The following is a 24,760-nucleotide window of genomic DNA, read 5'->3' on the forward strand; positions in this document are numbered from 1 at the left end:
ATCGCATCATTCTCCTAATGATGTGATCCCGTCATCAACGACATCCAATGTCCATAGCCAGGAAACCATGACTATCTGTTGATCACAACGAGCTAGTCAACTAGAGGCTCACTAGGGACATATTGTGGTCTTTGTATTCACACGTGTATTACGATTTCCGGATCATACAGTTATAGCATGAATAAAAGACAATTATCATGAACATAGAAATATAATAATACTTTTATTATTGCCTCTAGGGCATATTTCCAACACCAAGTGCATATCTCGGTGAGACCAAAATTATTGCAATAGGCAACAGAGAGTTTGCAAGCCCATCTCGGTGAGACCAAGATCCCATCGGTGAGACCGAATTGATTAGGGTTTCTGGCAGTGGCTATGTCAAGTGAACTTAGTGGCGCCGGATAGATCAAATCGGTGGGGCTGAGTTTGACTTTTGGTTTGGGACATATGTGGATATGAGAAAGTGGTTGAGGGCTTTGGAGCATATCACTAAGCACTTTGAGCAAGCAAGCCATTAAGCAACACCTCATCCCCTTTTAATACTATTGGCTTTCCTATGGACTCGATGTGACCTTGGATCACTAAAATAGAAAATGTAGAGTCCTGAGCTTTGAGCTTGAGCCAATCCTTTGTCCTTAGCATCTTGAAGGGGTTTCACATCCTCTTGTCCATGCCACTCCTCTGTTGAACTTATCTGAAACATACTAGGTAGAAGTATTAGTCCAACAAGAGATATGTTGACATTAATTACCAAAATCACCCAGGGAGCACTTGTGCTTTCAGCCTGCTCTTCCTTCTTCTTCCTTGTCTTGCCGTCTTGCCGAAGCGTCCATGGCGCCGATCAGGAGGTTTTCTGCGACGAAGAAGGGAGATGCTCCTGGAGAGGAGCTCGGACTACTTCCACCGAAGAAAAGGCTTGGCCGCTCCCGCGACGCCGATGAGGGGCAGGAGGTGACACGGCCTTGGTACGAGCGGCCTCCTCCTGGCTTCCTGATCCCTATGTATGCCCGCGCGCACAGCCCTGGGCATGGGGGCACCCACCACCCAGCGCTGCACGGGTCCGGGTCGCGGAAGGCAGGCCGTGGCTGCACGGCCAGCCGGCTTGCGAACTCATGCCGAGGACACGGCACGCGAGTTCATGGTGTGGGCGGCAATGCCGCCAAGCAAGTGGATCCGGCTCCCAAGATTCTTTGCTGAGGAGATGCCACCGAGGGGGGCCGCCGAGCTATGGCTGCAACACACCAGCTGCTACAGCCAAGCTACTGAAGCGGAGGTGGAGGTCGTCCCCCCGGGCGACGTCTTCATGACTCGAGGGTGGGGCGAGGTCGCCCGCGCTTGCTGTCCGGAAGGGGCCCTCGCCATCCACTTCAAGTACGATGGAGCCTCCACACTTTTCTTGAAGCTCTTCAGCGAAGACGGCCGGCACCTGGAGTGCTGCCCCAGAAGAGGCGGCCCATGCGGCATGACCATGGGCGCTGAACTTGCCCTTGCCCTTGCCAGCAGCTCCTCCAGCAGCAGTAGTGACTCCCCTTAATCCAGCAATTCTCAGGAGTCCAGCAACAATGACAACTACGAGCCGCCGAGCTCCCGCCGTGCCCGGAGCGCAGCAGCGGCGTCCGCCTAGCGTCGTCGGTGATGCCCTGTGGCCGGGGTTCTTCCAGGTCCTCTTCTTTTGTCGGAGTTATGACGGGCCCCGTGGGGGCGTGTAAGAAACTGTAATGCTTTTGCCTTGATGTTATTATTCCTAGTTTGGTGTTGTGATTGCGTATCTCGCTTCGGCACGGTGCTCATTTTCGTTCTCGCGGTAGCTTAGTTCTCTACGCTGACAGGACCCAGTCCCTAGGAAGGCTTCAGCCGTCGCTTGTATGCCAGGTCACGATGACGTGGTCAAGGCTAGGAGGTGAGCGGTCTGAGGTCCGGTAAGAGCCCCTGAGACGTGATGCTCGAAAGGTCCCCTTTAGCGTGCAAGCAGCTCCCTGGAGGCCAAAAAGGAAAGCCGCATTGCCCGAGCGAGATTGTGAGAGTCCAAATACTTGGTCGTGGGTCCACGCCGATATGTATGGGCTGACTTATCTTGGCGAGCCCGCGGTGATTCCCTTGCACGACGCCTCACTGTGTCCTGGTGGTGGCGCTTCTAGGCGGAGCTCCCTCCGATTTCCCCTTTTCTTGCTCATCCAGATGCTCTACATCCTCAGGTCCCGGCCCTCGAGCGAGGCTCGGCCGCTGCTGGTATGCCAGGTTACGATGCTGTGGTCAAGGCCACGGGGCGAGGGCCCGAGAGCCAATAAGAGCCCCTGAGGCGCGATGCTCAGGAGCCCCCCCCTTTAACGTGCAAGTGAATTGTGTGAAAAAGGAGTGGCCGGCAGGGCCACTCGTAGTCTGGGTCCGGAGTTTCCTGCGAGTTAGTCTAAGAAGGAGATCATAACACACAGCCGTGCTTGCTGTCCTACCGTTGATCATTCCGCAATAAGGTGAAGGCACTGAGGACTTGGTGAGGTGATGTGCGCGGGGCAGGCCGCGAGTTAGAGCTTGATCTCTTAGATTTATCAGTGCTGCAGGGACGGACCCGACCACAGGTGCCGTGCCAGCAGCCCTCGTGGCGGGATGAGCAAACAACGGGTTAGCAACGCGCGGAGGTCACGAAGGGCGACGAAGCACCAGACAGATGGGTGATAATCATAAAGCAACTCATGGAAAGGGTAAAGAATGATACATGCCACAGGGACGGACCCACATGGCTTGGGGATAATGCAGCCCGAGGGGCGCCCCCGGTTGAACAAACCAAAAAATGTCACCTGTCACCATTGTTGAAGAAGTGTTGAAGTAGCTGAAGATGCGTTCTGCAGAAGTCGCTCCTCACAAGTCGTCCGGGTCCTGAACCTGGTGAGGCTCTGGAGGCCCGGGGGCACGCGAGGATCCGACGCCACCTCCGATAGGATCGCCTGATGCCTGGCCTCATGAGCCGCCAGGACGCCCCGCACGTGGTGCTGGTGCATGGCAGCCCTATTCAGCAAACCGAAAGGCATGCGAATGTAGCTGTGAGGGGGGCCCTCGCACCGGCCAACATGGGACGGCCAAAAGAGCTCCTGAGATGCAGCTTTGTTGAGCCCTGGCGAGATGTTGACGCAGACGCGAAGCTCGCTGCCCTTGTCAGGGGAGGGAGCTGCGCCGGGTGGTGCAGGGCGGCGCTCGCCTCACATGGCTCTTGCCTCCTGAAACTCCTTGGTTGCCTTGGTGATGAACTCTGAGCACCTGGCGCCTCGCGCCCTGCGCCCACCTCGCGGAATCGCGCATTGAAGCACGCCTCCTCCTGGTGCCCAAACGCCTCCCTCGTGATGTTGGCCAGATCAGAGGCCCTCCAGAGGAGAGCCCCCAGGCCCAGCCTGAAAGGGGCGTTGGGCGCGCCTTCATATGGGAGAGGGGAAGGCGTCCCGTCAGTGGGCGCAGGTCCTGAGGCACGGCCGTCGGACGCCCCATCCTCCTGAGGTCTGAGTCGGAGGAGCTACTTCTTCTTCTTGGGGACGGCCTCAGGAGGGTAGACAGCGCCCTCGCCATCTGGGTTCTTGATCGCCGCAGCCTGGTAGGCACGCTCAAGAGAGCACACCGTGTACTTTTCATCACAAGCGACCGTGATGATTCCGCAGCTTCCTCGCATCTTGAGGACATTGTAGCAATGATGTGTTGCAGCCATGAACTTGGCCAAGGCTGGATACCCAAGGTTGGCGTTGTACGGAAGGCGAATGTGGGCGACTTCGAAGTTGATGAGCTCAGTGCGGTAGTTGTCGCTCTTGCCGAAGGTGACAGGGAGGCGGATCTACCCTATTGGGGCGGTGGAGCCGTCGGTCACTCCTGAGAAAGGCTTGGTAGGCTGAAGCTGGTCGTACGACACCTGGAGTCTGTCGAATGTCTCAAAAGAGAGAACATTGAGCCCCGTGCCACCATTGATGAGTGTCTTGGTGATGAGGATGTTGCTGATGGTAGGTGAGCAGAGCATCGGGAGGGCGCCAGCAGTGGCCGCACACTTGAGCTGATCAGTGGGGTTGAAGGTGATGGCGTACTTGGACCACCTGAGCGGACACGTCGCCTCGAGCTTGGGGAGGGCCGCGTTCACCTCATGAGCGAACTGCTTGAAGATGCGATGGGAGGCAGGGGCCTGAGCGCCGCCCAGGATGCAAGCGATGGCACAAGGCTCTTGGAAGCCCCTGGCTGCATCATCTTGGTGGTGGTCATCATTCCTTCTTGGTGGCGGCTGCAGTGGAGGAAGGCCAGCGTTGCCCTGAGGACGGTCCTCACGAGGTTGATCCCTCCAGGGACCCTCGCAAGGCTGGCCCTTCCAGTGGTCCTCACGAGGCTGATCGCATCAGTCCTTGCGGGGGTTGCGGTTGTCTCAGCGTCCTCCGCCTCGGCCTCCTCCATGGTCGTAGCCTCGATCATTGCGCTCGGGGCGACGACCAAGGCGCCCGTCGCGGATGGACCTGAGCTCCTGGCAATCATTGTTGTTGTGGCTGTGCATGTTGTGGAAGATGCAGAACGGGCGGCTGCTCTTGGATGACTCCGGGTGGTCACAGCCGCGCTTCATCTCGGGTTCGGCTGCGAGCACAGCTGGTCCCTTGTGTTTCACATCTTTGGCCTTGGCTTTCTTGTCTTCTGGGTCAGCCTCCGGAAGCTCCAGGAGGGAGAGGCGACCTTCCTCGGCCCTTGCGCACCTGGTTGTCATGCTGAACATCTCCAGAGCCGAGCAGAGGTCCTCGTGTATGGCGAGCTCTTCCTTCATCTTGACATCTCGGACACCATCAGTGAAGGCCGAAATTATGGCCTCGTCCAACACCTTGGGGATCTTGAGGCAAACATTGGTGAAGCATTGGACGTATTTGTGCAAGGTCTCTCTTGGCTGTTGCTTGATACGCCTCAGGTCTCCTGCAGCCAGCGCATGGTCGTGAGTGCCCTGGAAGTTGGCGATAAAGTGCTCTCGCATCTCATCCCAGGAGGAGATCGATCCCGCGGGGAGGTTTAGGAGCTGTTCGCCATCCTTGAGGGCCATGGGAAACCAGTTCGCCATGACCTTCTCATCACCGTTGGCCACCTCGATGCTTAGTTCATAGAGCTGCAGGAACTCGGCAGGGTCGAGGGTGTCGTCGTAGCACGGAGGCAGGTCTGGCTTGAACTTCCCTGGCCAAACGACGTGGCGTAGCTCCGGGGTGAATGCGCGACAGCCTGCCAAGGTCACGGGAGCCCGCCGTGGAGGTGGAGCCAGATCTTGGTGCACCACCACCTCGGGCGGCACGCGGTCTTGACATGGCGATGCTGGGAGCGCGCGCTCTTCTCCTTGGGGCCGCTGCACCACCTGGCAACTTTCCTCGTCGCGCGTCGGCACCCTACGTGGTGGGTCACGCCGTGGAGCCTGACGCCTTGGCTCGGGAACGACGTCTTGCCTAGGAGGTGGAGGAGGCGCACCGTGGGCCACGTCACCCGCGAGAGGCAGCGGGGAAGGCAGCAAACAAGACAGCACAGGGGCCTCTCCTACGGTGCTGACGAGCTCGATGATGCGGTCCAGCCAGTCCTCGTAGAGGTCGTCGGTCGGGCGATAGCGCAGGAGTTTGCGTGCCATGTGCAATGCAGCCTGTGCGTTACCCGGCCTGCGACAAGCATGAGTTGATGAAGCATCCGCCAGAGTCAGCGACGGGGTGGCGGTGCGCCCATCATGCCGCACAGAAGGCTGCAGCGACGAAGCCTGCCGCTCATGGGCCGCGGGGCCGGTGGCAGCATTGCCCATAGGTGATGGGGAACGTCGGGGAACGCCGTCACCTGCAGGTGCCGTCTGGCTACGCTGGCGGCGAGGGCGGCCCGACACTCAGCACGAACTCGACGAGCATCAGCAATGGGAACGACGAAACGGTGGTGAATCAACCGGAGGAAGAGAGGCTCCGACGCATCCCTACCTGGCGCGCCAAATGTCAGATTCGGGGCTCCGCAGACCCAAGATATATTCAAACTCTGGGATGCGTGCAAAGAACTCAACCTCCCCAGTCTGCCAACTCGTTGATCTCACGACCTAGCTCGATGAACTGGAAGGAAATGGGCACGGCAGTTTACCCAGGTTCGGGCCATCTTGGGGTGTAAAACCCTACTCCTGCTTTATGATGGATTAGCCTCGAGGTGGGCTGAGGATGAACTAGAAAAGTGGAAGAACAACCTCAAGAGGTGTGTTCTTGTGTTTGTGTTAGCTTATGAGGGTGTGGATCGGCTGGATCCGGATCCCTCTCTATGGTGGTGGCTAGGCTATATTTATAGCGGCCTTGGTCCTCTTCCCAAAATGAAGTTGGGAAGGGACCCCACAACGGCCAAATTCGAAGGGGGACAACTAGTACATCTTATCCTGACGAAAGGTGGTCTTTGCCTGCAAAGCTTCTGGTCATGACGTCGTGGTGGGCTATTTGATGACCTCCATCCTGCCGTCCTAGCGGTCTTGGTCTTGTAGCATGGAAACGGAAACCTTTGGTTGATGCCTCAGGACTCCGCGCCTGCACTTGCCTCTTTAGCACCAAAGAGGAAACTTGTCGTCCTGCGCCCGCTGGCGCCTGCCTGGCCTTGGTCGTCATGGCTTACGTCATCCGAACCTCACGAGGTGAGAACTCGCATAGAAATCTCCACTCCTCAGGAGCCATCCAAAGGAGGCAGCTCCTTCTGGAGGCATTGGCGTCGTCCGCCTCGGGAGTCTTGGCCCCTCGCGAGGTCTTGTGTTGTTGGTGCTGAAGATGGGTCATACCAGGCCGCCAATGGAGCCACGCCATGGGCCGCATGCAGGCAAGTCTGGGTACCTCGGTTCCCAGAATGTCGACAATGTTAAAAATTGGTGAGGTTGCATTTCTAGGAAATATCCAAGTCAGTCGAGCCATTACTTCTTTGAGGATGTCAAAGATAAATTGTTTAGGAGTTCATAATTTATCTTTCTAATGTTCATTCAAGCCATCCTTCTTTGATGTTCATTGGCATGCGCAACCTCTTTTCTCTTATTTCACAAGAATATATGCCAAGTGTGGTCACAAGCAAAGCATATGGATATGGTAGCATATCCATCCATAAGCAAAATTAATATGTGATCAACTGAAAGTGCAACTATCCCTGGGTGGTTTTGGTAATTCCTAACAATATATAGTTCATTGAACTAATGCTATTTGAAGATGATCATTTCAGAAAGTTCAATCATTGGCACGGCATGGACTTGGAATGTGGACCCCTCAAAATGCTAAGGACACACATTGGCTCAAGCTCAAGACTATACATTTTCATTTTAGTGATCCAAGATCACATTGAGTCCATAGGAAAAGCCAATACTATTAAAAGGGGATGAGGTGTTGCTTAATGGCTTGCTTGCTCAAAGTGCCTAATGATATGCTCCAAAAGCCCTCAACCACTTTCTCATTCCACATATGTCCTAAACCTAAAGTCAAACTCGGCCCCACTGATTTGATCTATCCAGCGCCACTGAGTCCATTTCACATAGCCACTACCAGAAACCCTAGTCAGTTTGGTCTCACTGATAGGGATATCAGTCTCACCGAGATGGGATTGCTAACTCTCTGTTTCCCTTTGTAATGTTTCGGTCTCACCGAGATGAGCGATCAGTCCCACTGAGTTCACAATGTAAACTCTCTGTTTCCTTTTCGTAACGTTTCGGTCTCACCGAAATGAGCAAATCGGTCCCACCGAGTTTGCCTGACCAACTCTCTGTTTGCCTATTACAGAAATCGGTCCTACCGAGTTTATGTGATCAGTCTCACCGAGATTACTTTATGCCCTAACCCTAATGAAATCGGTCCCACCGAGTTGACATGTCGGTCCCACCAAAAATCCTAACATTCACATTTTGAACAAAATCGGTTTGACCCAGTTTTATGATTCGGTCCCACCGAGTTTTGTAAATTGTGTGTAACGGTCAGATTTTGTGTGGAGGCTATATATACCCATCCACCCACTCTTCATTCATGGAGAAAGCCATCAGAATGTGCCTACACTTCCATTACTCATTTTCTGAGAGAGAACTACCTACTCATGTGTTGAGACCAAGATATTCTATTCCTACCACAAGAATCTCGATCTCTAGCCTTCCCCAAGTTGCTTTCCACTCAAATCATCTTTCCACCATATCCAAATCTGTGAGAGAAAGTTGAGTGTTGGGGAGACTATCATTTGAAGCACAAGAGCAAGAAGTTCATCATCAACACACCGTCTATTACCTTTTGGGGAGTGGTGTCTCCTAGATTGGTTAGGTGTCACTTGGGAGCCTCCGACAAGATTGTGGGGTTGAACCAAGGAGTTTGTAAGGGCAAGGAGATCGCCTACTTCATGAAGATCTACCCTAGTGAGGCAAGTCCTTCGTGGGCGATGGCCATGTTGGGATATACAAGGTTGCTTCTTCGTGGACCCTTCTTGGGTGGAGCCCTCCATGGACTCGCGCAGCTGTTACCCTTCGTGGGTTGAAGTCTCCATCAATGTGGATGTACGATAGCACCACCTATCGGAACCATGCCAAAAACATTCGTGTCTCCAATTGCGTTTGATCCCTATAATCTCCTCCCTTTACCTTCATATGCAATGATTTACATTCCACTGCTACATTCTTAGAATTGCATGTGTAGGTTGATTGCTTGACTTGTGATAACTTGCCAAAATCTGCTAAGACTTAAAATTGGTAAAAGGTTAGATTTTTATTTGGTCAAGTAGTCTAATCACCCCCTCTCTGGACATACTTTCGATCCTACAATTGGTATCAGAGCTTTGGTCTCCGTTTGCCTTGATTTCCATAGCATTGGTGATCATAGCCTTGGTCTCATAACCTAGGAGAGTATGGCATCTAGCAAGGGAAATTACCATCGTAGAGGTCCTTACTTTGATGGTACTAATTTTGCTAGTTGGAAGCATAAGATGAAAATGCATATTCTTGGACATAACCCCGCCATTTGGGCTATTGTGTGTACTGGCTTGCAAGGTGATTTCTTCAATGGAAAGGAACCAAATCGTGAAGCCACCATGAAAGAATTGAAGATGCTGCAATACAATGCTCAAGCTTGCGATATCCTCTTCAACGGATTATGCCCCGAAGAATTCAACAAAATCAACCGTCTTGAGAATGCAAAGGAAATCTAGGATACTTTGATTGATATGCATGAAGGTACAGACTCCGTCAAGGAATCCAAGTTGGATGTGCTTCAAAGTCAACTTGACAAGTTCAAAATGAAGGATGGTGAAGGTGTCGCTGAAATGTACTCTAGGCTTGCTCTCATCACAAATGAGATTACCGGCTTAGGAAGTGAAGAGATGACCGACAGATTCATCAGATCCTAAGAGCCTTGGATGGAAAAAATGACACCGTGTGCACATTGATCCAAATGATGCCCAATTACAAAGATCTCAAGCCAACAGAAGTCATTGGAAGAATTGTTGCTCATTAGATGTCACTCAAGGATAAAGAAGAGCTTCACAACAAGTCTAGTGGTGCTTACAAAGTCTCATGTGATGCTCCTACGTCATCAAGTGAAAATCAAACCTTCAATGAGGAATTGAGCCTAATGGTGAAGAGCTTCAACAAGTTCTACAAGAGTAGAAGCAAAGAAAAGAGCTACAAGTCAAGGTCCTACAAAGACAAAACATGTTCTAGTCGTGACCGAAATTGTTACAATTGTGGAAGACCCGGACACTACTCAAATGAGTGTACGGCCCTCTACAAAAGAAGAGAAGACTCACCTAAAAGGATAAGTAAAAGAGAAGATTCACCTCCAAGGGAGAGAAGGAGTAGAGATGATCGTTATGAACGAAGATCCTCTCGAAGTAGCAAGGATTCGGAAAGGAAGGACAAGTCATCAAGGAGCTAATCAAAACGAACATCAAGCTCATGTTGGTGAATGGGTATCCGGCTCCAACTCCGACAACTCCTCCGAGAGAAGTTGTCACTCCGACTCCGAACATACTCAAGATGAAGGTGTTGCCGGTATCGCACTTGTGTCATCCAACTCCTACGACATATTTGATTCACCAAATGAAGGGATTGGAAGATGCTTCATGTATAAAGGCCCAAAGGTATCACACCCCGGGTATGTTGATTTTGATAGTGATGAAGATGATTTGCTAGGTGACGATGATTTGCTTGTTGACAATCCTAGTGATGAAAACTATGATGAATTTGCTATTAATCATGCTAATCAAGATAAAACGAATGACAATGATAGGAAGGAGATTGAGCATCTAACTAAAGAACTAAACACTCTAAAGTTGGCTCGTGAAACTACTTTAGATGATCATCGAGAACTTTTAAGGACTCATGAGAAGCTACGCTTTGAAAAGCTCAATCTAGAGCTAGAGCATGAGTTTTTAAAGGCAATCAATGATTATCTTCGAAAGAAAAGTTCTTCTTACATTGCCAAGCCTTTACTCTTGTCTACTTACATGCCACAAGTAAAATCTAGCAACAAGAAAGATTCTTCTAGTAGTAACAATAATCATGCTAAATCCAATATTGTTATTTCTAGTAGTTCTCTTGATTCCACTAATGATTCTCTTGGCCAAGTTACACTTGAGAAAGAAAATAGCTTATTGAAGGGAATCATAGAGAAAGGTCTTTACAAGAGCCTTGCCAGAAGTAAGCAATTTGAGGAAATTGTACGCAAGCAAGGAAGGCACCGGAAGAATCAAGGTGTTGGTTTTGAACGGAAGTTCAATGCCAATGGAGTTAAGTGGGAAGAAGATCAATACCCCAAGACGAAGTTTGTTCCTCAACAAGAGAAGTATGATCCTACTTCTTTCAAAGGGGCACAATCTCAAGATGATCTTCCACCAAAAGACCACAAGCTAAAAGGCAAGAACAAGCTTCAAGAGGAGATTGATGCATTTGAAGAAGCACCCATGGCCTTGGTCAAGTGGATTCCCAAGACTACATAGAGCTCTACTTCATCAAGTACGACTACAACTCCAAGGATTCCCATCAAGATGGTGTGGATCCCAAAGAAGAAGAACTAGAGAGTTCTTGAGGGTGACTCCGCCAACATACTTCACTCATATCATTTTGGCGAGAATAAGTGCAATCAACGTCCACATCTTGCAATAGTTCAAGGAGTCACAAACCCTCTTATTGGTAAGACAAGGGACAAGGTAACACAATGCTTTCATGGACATCATCATATATTAACTTCACTCTATGTCTATGGATATTCTTGTTTGTTCCTTGTGGGACTAACCCGTGTAGATATTGAAAGTGCAACTCACTCCAATGGACTGCTCCAAGTGATCTACATCAACAATGAGCATCCACATCTTTCAACATCTACATGAAGTCATCATCGACAAAACCCAAGGTTAGTTCATCCCTCTTAGGGGGGATATCACATCTAGGGGGAGCTTTACTCTAAGAATTGAACTAAAGCAACTCTAATGGTGTGAACACTATAATGCTTTATGTAAAAGTCGTAACCCCACTTGTGCTTAAACGATGAGTATGACCTATGATCAAATGTTCTCATTTGACTCCTAAGTCAATATACTCATATATAGATGACCTAGTCATCGCCAATTGCTTGAAAGATGCTAGAGTGTTTGTGCATGCTTTGTCACATATTCTATTTGCCATTTTATTGTGTGAGCATGTTGGTTGCATATTTTACACATTCAAGGACATCCACTTGTTGTTTTGATTGTTTGGTTTTTCTTTGCCAAGTGGATGGACAAGAATGCCTAAGAACTTCCTCTAGCTATCTATGCTTTTCTCATCTCAAACTCTATTCATGCTACATCACAAAGTTTGATCAAGTCAGATTCGAACCACTCTGTGTGAGGAGCACTCGGAGTCCCCGATTCGTCATAGACTTAAACTTCCCAAACCTCTTTGTGCATTTCGGTGTGACCAATTCATCTACTAGGGTCGAACTGAGTTCACTGACTTGATCTAGGTTTTTAATCTCGGTGCAACCGATTTGACCATTTCGGTCACACCGAGTTGTAGTAACCGCTTGCGATTCTGCATCTCGGTGCCACCGAGTTGTTCCACTCGGTCACACCGATAGTGTCAGGATATATATACCAACGGGTGGGATTTTGGAAATTTCTTCAAAACCCCTCAGCCCGCGCGTGTCCTGCTCTGCCGCCTTGGGTCTCCGAATCATCTTCTCATCGCCAGTGACCTCCCACCGCTGGTTTTCGTCGCTGTCAACGGATTTCAACCCCCCCGTTGCCGCCGTAGCGAGCTCATCACCGAACTAGGGTATGAGTTTGAATCTTTGTGTTGTTCTTGACTCCAATTTTTAGCACAAAGCAAATGCCATGTTTCTTGCCACGTATGAAATCAATCTATCCATAGAAAACATCCTTTAGATTAGATTTGATTTGAAAATTTAGGTTTAAGTTTCCGCCGAACTCATCTCGGACCGACCAAGTTGTGGAAATCGGTCTCACCGATTTGGCTTAGGCCATTGCACTTGCACTTTTCGGTCTGACCGAAAGTTGCAAATCTGTGTGACCGAGTTCAACTCTCTGTGAAATCCTAGCAATCTCGGAGTCACCGAACTGTGTTTCGGTCTGACCGATTTCACTGGTTTAGACTCCAAAAGTTGATTCAGTGTCGCCGAGTTTAACAAATCGGTAGCTCCGAAATGCTTTCTGTAGAAAACTAAGACTAAGTTTTTGACTCGTTTGTTTTGCAAAACTCTGCACTTTGTCATGCTCATCCACTCTATCTCATCCATAACTATTCACAGGGTCTGCTGTCAGTTTTCAGTTTGCTTGCTAGAATGTCAGATCAAAGTGATAGCCAGAACAAGTCAGAAAAGTAGGTGGACATGAGTGAGGGCACTAGTCCCTGTAGCAGCTATGATGAGGGTAGCAGAAGCACCCCAAGCAACTTTCCCAAGGCAGCCACCAAAACAAGAAAGAAGAGAACTTCAGATTCTGAAGATGAAGACTATGTGGCTGTTGAGGATGAGGCCACTTCCAAGAAGAAAGTTTTCAAGAAAGAATATGGCACAGCTGCATCAAACAAGCCAGGTTTGAATTAGAAAGCTCCTGCCAAGAAGATACTCATGTTAAAGCCAAGGAGAATCCCAACATCCAAGCCAAGGAAAGTTGCCATAGGAGAAACCATGAAATTCACAATGGAATCTGATGATGAGGCTGTTGGGGATGGGAAGAAGATAAAGAAGGCCAAAACAACTACTGCCAAAGTTCTTGGACATCCTTGTATGAGGAGAAGTGATGATGAAGCTGAAGAAAAGAAGACATTGCACCCCCTCCCAAATCTCAGAAGCTCATGGGTGATGTAATCAAGTCTGGAGCAGCTCCTTCAAAGCCCAAGAAAGCTCCAAAGCCTTCAGCTCAAGCTCCAAAGCCAACTCAAACTTCCAAGATAGTTCCCAAGAGAAACACAAGGAATATTTCAGCTGCTGAGAAGAATAAGGCCCCAGTGCCTGAGATTGCTGAAGAAGATGAGGAAGCCCAAGTGCTTAGAAAGTTGAAACCCAAAATTCCAGATCATGATGAAGATCATCCAGTTGCAGAAAACATGGTGCTTAGGAAAGATGCAGGTCTCAGATTGTGGAGGCAATCAGATCCATATGTTTCAAGGAGAAGGACTGTTGTGGACTATAGGTTCCATACCAAATAGCAGCAAGATTTCTATGAAACTGTTCTGCTTGACAAGAAGCCAATTGTCTGTGATATGAAGTTGGTAGACTGGAAGTACATTGATGAAAATGAAGATCACTTTCTAGGAGTGCATGAGAGCTTCAGGCTATGTGAAGTTGACAAGTTTGTGGTTCAGAAGCTGACAAAATGGAATGATGAACTCATCATGCAATTCTACTCTATATCACATTTTTATCCAGATGGTAGAATTGTTTGGATGTCTGAAGGTACAAGGTACCATTCTACAGTTGCTAAGTGGGCCAAGTTAATCAATTCCCCTGAAGAGCATGAGGATGACATTGATGTGTATGCTAAGAAGAAGAAGGATCATAACTCAATGGAAAATATGTACAAGGAAATTCCTGATGAAGCCCTGGGAACTCATAAGTTGGGCTCAGTGAAATATTTGCTATCTGGACTAGCTTCAATTAACACAATTTTGAGGCATACATTGTTTCCCAAGTCTGGAGATCACAAGATGATCAGAGGCCATTCAATCAACTTGATGCAGATATTTGATGTGCCTAAGAAATTCAAGGTCATGAGCCTGATTGTTGAAACAATCAAGAGGAGAGCTGCAGACCAAAAGAGATCTTGTGGGTATGCTCCACATATTCAGGTGCTCATCAACTCCAAGACGGGCACATGCACTTATTTGTTGTACAAGGAGCACTTACCATTGAGACCAGAACCTGAGGACAACACAGTTGTGATGAATGAAGAGGATCCCACATCTGTGCAAGCAAATGAGAAGAGAGAAAAAGCAAAGGCTGAGAAAGCTGCAAAGATGCCAAGTGAAGAAGAAGTCTCTGAAATCCTTCTACAGTCAAAGCAAATTAAGCAAATTCAACTGAGCCATCTTGTTCTAGCAACCTTGACGATTGAGAAAAGTTTGGCCAACCTGACTCAAAACCAAGAGAGCTTGGAAAGGATCATTGAAACTAAGTTCTATGATCTAGATCTGAAGGTGAGAGAGATGCAATCAGCTGTTGAGCAGCTCCAAGAGGAAGCTGAGGAGAGGAAAGGGCAGGCTACCACAAATGTTTCTCAAAGAGTGCCCAGAGGTCAGAGATCTGCTGTAGTGCCCATGGATGACACAAGAGCTACAACATCAGCACCAGCAGCTACAACATCAGTGCCACCTCAAGTTGCAACTCCACCAGCTCCAGCAACTTCTACAAATGCTTTTGTCCTTGGAGTTCTCTCAACACCACCTCCCGAAGATCAAGCCTAGAGAGACGCATAGCACTATGCATTTTCAAACTTTTTGGTAACTTGTTGCCAAAGGGGGAGAAATGTATAGATCATAGGCTTCGAGAGAGAGTGTTTTGCCTCTTTGGTTTATTTGTCTTTTGCTTGATACTTTTGTGTGTGCTTGTTTAATATTCTTTATGTCTACGTGTGTGAGATACTCTTATGATCATGTGTTTGATCATATCATACATTAATGCTTGTGCTTGAATGATGTTATCTATTATATCTCTCATATGATCATTCACTTTGCGTGGTGATGAGTGCATGTTGTTACTCTCTATCATTTTGAGCGCTCCACCAAGATGTATGTGACATGGAAGAGTAACCCATCATCCTAATTGATTGTGCATTTGCATTCAAAAGCAAATTTTAATAATGCACAAATTTAGGGGGAGCTCTTACTTATCACATACTTCTCAAAGCGACGATGATTTTAAATCTTACTATCATTTGTCGAAGCTTTGATCTATATGTTGTCATCAATTACCAAAAAGGGGGAGATTGAAAGTGAAACTATCCCTGGGTGGTTTCGGTAATTCCTAACAACATATAGTTCATTGAACTAATGCTATTTGAAGATGATCATTTCAGAAAGTTCAGTGATTGGCATGGCATGGACTTGGAATGTGGACCCCTCAAAATGCTAAGGACACACATTGGCTCAAGCTCAAGACTCTACATTTTCATTTTAGTGATCCAAGATCACATTGAGTCCATAGGAAAAGCCAATACTATTAAAAGGGGATGAGGTGTTGCTTAATGGCTTGCTTGCTCAAAGTGCTTAATGATATGCTCCAAAAGCCCCCAACCACTTTCTCATTCCACATATGTCCTAAACCTAAAGTCAAACTTGGCCCCACCGACTTGATCTATCCGGCGCCACCGAGTCCATTTGACATAGCCACTACCAGAAACCCTAGTCAGTTCGGTCTCACCGATAGGGATCTCGGTCTCACCGAGATGGGATTGCTAACTCTTTGTTTCCCTTCATAACATTTCGGTCTCACCGAGATGAGCGATCGGTCCCACCGAGTTCACAATGTAAACTCTCTGTTTCCTTTTTGTAACATTTGGTCTCACCGAAATGAGCGAATCGGTCCCACCGAGTTTGCCTGACCAACTCTCTGTTTGCCTATTACATAAATTGGTCCTACCGAGTTTATGTGATCGGTCTCACCGAGATTACGTTATGCCCTAATCCTAATGAAATCGGTCCCACCGAGTTGACATGTCGGTCCCACCGAAAATCCTAACGTTCCCATTTTGAACTAAATCGGTCTGACCGAGTTTTATGATTCGGTCCCACCGAGTTTGGTAAATTGTGTGTAATGGTCAGATTTTGTGTGGAGGCTATATATACCCCTCCATCCACTCTTCGTTCATGGATAAAGCCATCAGAACATGCCTACACTTCCATTACTCATTTTCTGAGAGAGAACCACCTACTCATGTGTTGAGACCAAGATATTCCATTCCTACCACAAGAATCTTGATCTCTAGCCTTCCCCAAGTTGCTTTCCACTCAAATCATCTTTCCACCATATCCAAATCTGTGTGAGAGAGTTGAGTGTTGGGGAGACTATCATTTGAAGCACAAGAGTAAGGAGTTCATCATCAACACACCGTCTATTACCTTTTGGAGAGTGGTGTCTCCTAGATTGGTTAGGTGTCACTTGGAAGCCTCCGACAAGATTGTGGAGTTGAACCAAGGAGTTTGTAAGGGCAAGGAGGTCGCCTACTTCGTGAAGATCTACCCTAGTGAGGAAAGTCCTTTGTGGGCGATGGCCATGGTGGGATATACAAGGTTGCTTCTTCGTGGACCCTTCTTGGGTGGAGCCCTCCATGGATTCGCGCAGCCGTTACCCTTCGTGGGTTGAAGTCTCCATCAATGTGGGTGTACGATAGCACCACCTATTGGAACCACGCTAAAAACATCCGTGTCTCTAATTGTGTTTGATCCCTCTAATCTCCTCCCTTTACCTTCATATGCAATGATTTACATTCCGCTGCTACATTCTTACAATTGCATGTGTAGGTTGATTGCTTGACTTGTGATAACTTGCTAAAATCTGCCAAGACTTAAAATTGGGAAAAGGCTAGATTTTTATTTGGTCAAGTAGTCTAATCACCCCCCTCTACACATACTTTCGATCCTACATCAACAAGTTCTCCCTCCTTTATTAGATCCTCAAAGTAGACAAACACATTTGTTTTGCTTTCATCTTTCTCGGCCAGCCAAGAAAGCAAAAATAAATCGAGCACTTGCACTTTTCAAGCCAAGCCATCCTCAAACAAATCTTCTATTACACAACATAGTAACAACAAAGCACCTATATATCTATCCAGATTATGTTCTATGGTAGCTAGCTAGCTAGCTGTACAACATGACACCACTACAACCAGAGCACCACAGGCCAATTTGAATAGCGTCTCGGCTTGCTCATGAGTCAATAGTTCAGCTAGCCAAGAAACAAAGCAAACTATAGAAGAACAATATCTCCAGGAATGATATCAACAGACAAGGCACAAATTGCATGTTCGGCTCGTCTTGCCATTTCATCTAGTGCTTCCAAATCTCGGCTCGCGGGGGGGGGGGGGGTTCTCTCCTCTGGGGCCTTTGCTACTTCTAGGGTTCACGACATTGTCGTATTTATCGGTCTACACCAAACAATAGGCCAAGCTTTGGCACTAAGTTGTCGATGTCATGAATATGATGCACAACACAAAGATCAAGTCAAAAACAGATTAACATGTCACAAATCCTAGAATGAATGTAGATAGGGAGTATGTAAAAACAAGTCAGGTTTGACAAATTACTCGCAAGCCTGGTAAACTCAATCAATTCAAAGAAAATCTCCAAGCAACCATGGCAAATATATGAAGCATGCACCATAGCAAAAAAATGTAGCACAAGCCAAGGAAACAACCATTTTCTCGATTCTAAGCATTTGACAGTCATGAATTCCATCCTATTTGTATATCTCAGAACACAAGCATCAGAGAATTGGAAAGATGTTCTCAGCCAACATATCCATTGTTCACGGGGCAGAGCATCCACAATTTACAAATCAAAGGACAAACATGAATAAAAGAATCATGCTTAACCTACAAAAAGCAACGTTGAGACATCTAACATTATTTATCAAGCCTAAGCCAAAACAGTAGAAATTCCCAAATTTTCCGGTATAAACAAAGATAATAACCATGGTATATGGTAAACATGGGCATAGTAGTTACTCCAGGAGAAACCCAAAGAAAACAAAAGCATCATCCACTAGCCTATAATTTCAACATGGAAGCCAGTAGCAACTAACAACTAGGCATCATCCTAATCAAATGACCCAAGTAAAAACAGTGGTGAAAAGCATGTGATCACCAATAGCATGCAAGTGTACATCATATAATCAACCCCGGCTCGATGGCGGTGCACACACATAGCTTGACAGCTAGGTCAAGGGCAGAGGGGAGGCCTAGGAAAATAAGCAACTTACCAGAGAACTGGAAGATCACCACAAGGCATGTGACTTGAGCCCCTTTAGCTATCATCTTCTATGACATTCAAAGAACGGCCGTGTCAGGGCTTTCCTAATCAACAAACCACAACACAAAACGGACACCACATAAACATCTCTTCAAGGAAAATACATATGCACCAGTTTTAAAAACGCCAAGGTGTGCATCCTTGATGAGCAGGAGAAGAAGAGCATGGTAATAAGTTTGCAAATGAGCTTTTTATATTAGTGCCTTTTCTAGTTATCATTTCTCAGTAAAACAATAATTATTGTATTGCTCACTTCCTTGTACACATAGTATGGCATGTGTATGCACCAACCTATATAATAGAATTCGCTCATATGCAAGATAGACGCAAGCCAATCTATGAAATCGTCGCATGTATGTATGGTCTACACATCTGGAGATTCGGGAGTCTTGGAAGAGGATTATATGCAGTATAGCATTGAATCTCAATAAAATCGAAACAATTATTGTGATTTGCAATAAGCACGATGATTTGCAATAAGCACGGTTTTAAATTCTTGATTAACATTCATCATTTTTTTAATAAGTGATCAACATTTTTTGTATACACGTTCAACATTGCCCAAACGCTTGTTCAACATTTTTCAAATACTTGTTCAACATTTTCAATACTTTATTAAAGTATTTTTTTCAAATACTTGTTCAACATATTTCAAATACATGTTCAACATTTTTCAAATACTCATTCAACATTTTTCAAATACTTGTTCAACATTTTTTTAAATGCTTGATTAACATTTTTATATACATGATCAAGGAATTTCATCATTTTTTTAGTACATGGTCAATATATTTTTATACACATTCAACATTTATCAACGCATTATTAATATTTTTCAAATGTTATGTGAAGTATTGTTTTGTATAATATATGTTTTAAACATTTAAAAGTTTAAACAAAACTAAAAAATGGAACCAAAAACGAAATAAAAACATGAAAAGAAAAGAAAAGAAAACGAGGCAGTATAACTACCGCGAACTGGGCTGGCCCATATCCTCACAGGCTTCAGCCAGTCTGAAGGGGCGAGCGAGCTGGGCCAGCCCATGAGCGCGGGAGGCCACAATCTCCTTTTCCTGTTTTCTTATGTTCTTTATTTTTTTTATTTTTGTACTTTTGTTTATACTTTCAAATATTCCAAGAAAACTCATCAAAAAACATTTGAAAAATGTTGAATAAGTATTTCAAAAAAAATGTTGATCATGTATAGGGATGAGAACAGAGCAGAAACGGACGGAACTGAGAGCTACCGCATTTGTTTTCATATTTTCTTGCGGAAGCAGAAACGAATACAGAAACCTCGGAAATGAATACGGAAATAGATACTGTCGAAAACAAACACGGAGCGGATACAGAGCAGACACGGAAACATTACTGGGCATTGACCGAAAATAAATCCCATGAATCATAGAGAAATACACAAAAAAAAATGAACTGTTAACATGGCTAAAAAATAATATGTTTATTGTAGCAACTTAGTGTAGTATTGTAAATATTAAAACTAGACAATTGTGTTTAGGGTCAAGTTGAGTACATGTGTGGTTGTAAAAGTTGGGCCTCAAATGATCCATTCTACTCATTGTGTCATTGTGTGTTGTTTCATGGTTGGCCTACAAATCAGCCATATGCCTACAGTAAAAATGGAAATTCCATATTTACAGAAATGGTTCTGTTTCCATGTTTGTTCGACCAAAAAACACCCTTCCATTTTTTATTCCGTTTCTGCATAAAAAAATCCATTTCCACTTTCGTTTTGCAAATTTTCATTTCTGTTTTCATATTTCCTCTTTGTTTCCATTTGTCCTCCAAAAATGTAGAAAGTGTCCACTTCATTTTCATCCCTAATCATGTATATAAAAATGTTGAAAAGTATATAAAATATTTAAAATAAGTATTTAAAAATGTTGAACTAGTGTTTGAGAAAATGTTGATCATGTATCTAAAAAATATCGAAAAATGTCTAAAAAATGTAAAATAAGTATTTGAAAAATGTTAAACAAGTATTTGAGAAAATGTTGATCATGTTTAAAAAAATGTTGAACAAGTATTTGAAAAAATGTTGAAAGAGCATTAGGAAAAATATTGATCATGTATATAAGAATGTAGAATGAAAAACAAAAAGAAACAAAGAAAACAAAAAAAATGTAAACTGAACAAGAAAGAGAATAAATCAAAGAAAAAAATTGAAAAAACTGAAGAAACAAATGAAAATTAAAATGAAAATCAGACAAAAATGTAGAACAAAATATAAAATCAAGCAAAAAAGAAAGAGAAAAGAGAAGAAAACCCTGTCAAAGAAAAGAAAGAAAAACTTGAAAACCATGGAAAAACCGGCGTCGTTTGCCTCAAGTACAAATCACGCCCACAACTCAGCACGTGCAAGTCATGGGCGCAGTGTCTAGCATAGGTAGACCTCTCCTAGGAGACTGGAGATCGATCTGAGTTTTCTACAGGCTCGCTTAATGCGAGAAATAGTCGAGGTGCTGAATGCGAGACATAGCAGCGCCCGATGCGAGACGCCCAAACGCGCAGCCTCCCACCCCTTCCCACATGTGCTTTTGGCCGGCCCAAGTACGGGCAGGGGTGCCCCTGTTTTTTTTCGTTTTACTTTTTGTATGTTTGCTTCTATGAAAATATGAAGATTCCAACAAGTGTTCACTAATTTGAAACTGAACTATATTTAATAAGTGTTCATAAATTAAAAATTGTTCCAGATTTTAGAAAAAAATGGCATTTCAAAAAATATTCACAAATCTAAAAATTGGTCCTGTATTTCAGAAACAAAATATGAATTTTAAAAAATATTCTGAATTTTATAAATTGTTCACAAATTTCAAAACTATTTTTTCAACTCAAAAAATGGTCGCAACCTCCTAAAATTTAAAGACAGTGTCAGAAGCACGCCGAGAAAGACCGTTCGATAACCATGTTACACCTTGTTACATGGAGTCCATAGTGTCCAGGTCATCATCTCAAAAGCTAGCAAAAATGGAGCTTCCTCCTGTCAGTATGGTTGGCGTAACAATGACCGGTCGAATTCACTGTTTTGACCCTTTTAAAAAACTTTAGCACGATTTGACCCTAGTTTGAATTTTTTTCATGATCTGACCCTTCTCCTACCTCCGTTGTCATTGGCGGTAGGGTAACACAGCCTACCGCGGAGGGCTATGGCGGTAGGACTTGACAGTGCCGTCACAGTCTTCGATGTTGAAAATACCCTACCGCTATAGTCTTTGGTGGTAGAGTAGCGAAAGTATAAATAATGTGTGACGCCTACCTTACATGATTTATTTGCTGGAAAGTTGGCTGCCGTGTGCATGTTATGTTTGGTTAGTCATGTGTTCGAGCCTTCATAAGGCCATATTTTTTGTTTATTTTTATTTAAACAATAAACAATTTGTTCAATTAATCTTAGGATATGGATTATTGATAAAAAACATTTTTTACTTATTTGTCACTGCATTATTGGTAAAAAAACATTGTTTTACTTATCTGTAATCTTATCAGTTATCCAGAGTTTTTGGTGTAATGAGTATAAGATCTAAACCAAAGCAAAGCTGCTACTTCAAATGTTAACAAAAGAATATAAATAATTTATCGGGGCTGTTCAAAGGCATATTTGTACAATTAACAAAGGGAAAGATAGCATAGAGACAACTCAAAAAACTGCTATGGTTGCCAATTCAGTCCGTAATAAACTCAACTACTGAACTACATATTTCTGCAAAACAAACTAAGGAAATGAACCAGTAAGATGTACAGGGTCATGATTTATGACAGAGATAGAAAGAAGGTAACTGCAATAATAGATAAAACGAATGCATGTTGAGACAGAGAAGAAAAGGTAAATACCATGGCACACAATGTTGAGAAATCGAGAAAATAAATAGTTGTGAGCATGCCTTCATGGAGGAATAACCTGCACACATGTACGCAAATCAAAAGGTCTGGAAAATACAGTAGGTACACATCATTATGAATCATGTGTATATGCATTGCCAAACAATTAGAGATGAAGCATTGCCAAATAATTAGTGGCGGTATTCAGCCCACAGCGAGCACCATTTACCTGCTCTAGATCGATCTGGTAGTTGAGAGCAAAGTGACGATTTGAGTAAAGTCCTTATCCAACTTCAGATAGAAGAGAACGTACAATCTACGACAAATAAGTATTGCAATCAGTACTGTGAATTGTGATACTCAAAGGTGAAGTTGGGATGAACAATGCATAATATAAGGGGGACACCACATATAAGGAAAACTGCAGGATTTAAGAACTAGACTTGTAGACTATCTTATCTTTCCTCTTCAATATAAACCTTGGGTGAGTGGCGGCGAAACAACGGATGCCGCAAGAAGGAGGCTACGGGGAGAACCTGTTATGGGACGGAAGGCGACACTGAGAGCTCCAGATGTCTCTCGGCCAACATGCGATGGGTGTCAGACAAAAGAGACTTCCAATTTGTTCCATCAAGGTCGTTCACTATCCGAGGCCGAAACCTGGCTACTCCCGACCAAGGACACAAGCACGAATATGCACTGTTCTGCTCGGCAAGAATGATAACTGTCTTAAATAACCGTCGATATAGCAGCCTCCACTCCAAGGCCACACGATCTACAGGTCCACTAACATGCATGATCAGCACGACATTACCAAAGTTCTTTTCTCCACTGCTATTATCATATTCGTTTATATCTTTGTGGGAATTTTATAAAGCAGTTACAAATAAGTAAAAATGTTTTTTTCAATAATCCATATCTTTAGATTAATTGAAAAAATTGTTATTTTTATTGGGCAATATAAAAATAAACAAAAACTATGGCCTTATGAAGGCTCGTGCAGGACATTACCAAAGTCCTTTCTCCACTGATATTACCATATTCGTTTACGTTTTTGCGGAATTTTATAAAGCAGGTATTTTTATCAATAATCCATATCCTTAGATTAGTTAGACAAATTGTTATTTTTTATTGGGCAAAATAAAAATAAACAAAAAATATGAACTCATGAAAGCTCAAACTCAGGACCTACCACAGCAAACACGCATGCGCTAGCCAACTTTCAAGCACACAGCTTTGGTAGTAGTAGGCGTCACAAGTTATTTATATGTTCGCTACTCTACCGCCAAAGACTATGACGGTAGGGTATTTTCAACATCGAATGACCGTGACGGCACAGTCAAGTCCTACCGCCATAGCCCTTAGCGGTAGGCTGCGTTACCCTACCGCCAAGGACGATGGCAATAGAAAAAGGGTTAGATCACGAAAAAAATTCGAACTCGGGTAAGATCGTGCTAAATTTTTAAAAAGGGTCAAAACAGTGAATTGGGCCGCATATACCATCTATACAACATCATTACATGATGGACCCCACGCGAGAGGATATCCCCACGTCGCTGTCTCTTTCCCATGCCGGTCGCCGATTCCTCCAGGATATGGCCGCCAGCCCGCCACAAGATCTGCCTTCTCCACTAATATCCGGCACCGGATCCAGCTTCCGCGGCCGGCACCTACCGCGGGGTCACACGCACAAGGCCAGTCACGCTGCGGCTATACCACGACGCCGACGAGGAGCGAGGTTGGATCACGCCAGCGGACGACGGATCCACTGTCGTGGTCATTGGGATACCTACTCCGGCGAGGTTCCTCGATCCCGACCACCCCAATCCCGTCCAACAGCATCCTTGTTGCCCCTGTAACCATGCTCGCTGTTGGTGGATCCGTGCAGCACGGGCACCACGAGGGGTCACCGGGCATGGTGGTCGCCGGATCCGGCGAATCCAAGCCTAACCGTCACCAGATCTGGTGAGTCATGAATCCAATCTTCCCTAACCTTCCCTGTTTTGGTTTTATTTTGCATGATTTAAACATTCCTTATTTCTTGACCAGATTGTCGGCCTCCTCTGCTCCTCCAATTTCTGTGAAACCAAGTTATATCTATATATGTGTGTATAGTTGAGCTGTGCAATATATATGAAATTTATATTTCAATGTGTTGTTGCAAGTTGTGAAACTAATTTCTATGAAATATATGGAATTTACTTCCTTGAAATATATATATATATATAACGCTAAACTAAGCGTGAGTGTAGAATAGCTTATTCTACACCCCAGTAACGGTACATACAAAATACAGTAACACATTATGTAAAATATAGTAATTTTTGTAAAAATGTAGTAAATTACAAACTTAGATGATAAAAAATACTCCGAATTACTACATTTTATACACAGTTTTACTAGATTTTGTACATAGCATTACTAGGGGGTGTAGAATAAGCTATTCTACACTCGTGCTTA

General features: G+C 45.1%; 1 long non-coding RNA gene across 1 annotated transcript; it reads left to right on the forward strand.

Moving 5' to 3' along the window:
• Nucleotides 1-23,857: 23,857 nt before the first annotated feature.
• On the forward strand, nucleotides 23,858-24,514 carry LOC123116675 (uncharacterized). The gene is made up of 2 exons (XR_006457147.1): nucleotides 23,858-24,265; nucleotides 24,350-24,514. It is a non-coding gene; the product is annotated as an uncharacterized lncRNA (long non-coding RNA).
• The last annotated feature ends 246 nt before the right edge of the window (nucleotides 24,515-24,760 follow it).

This window comes from Triticum aestivum, chromosome 5B (assembly GCF_018294505.1).
Source record: "Triticum aestivum cultivar Chinese Spring chromosome 5B, IWGSC CS RefSeq v2.1, whole genome shotgun sequence".
Classification (NCBI taxonomy): domain Eukaryota; kingdom Viridiplantae; phylum Streptophyta; class Magnoliopsida; order Poales; family Poaceae; genus Triticum; species Triticum aestivum.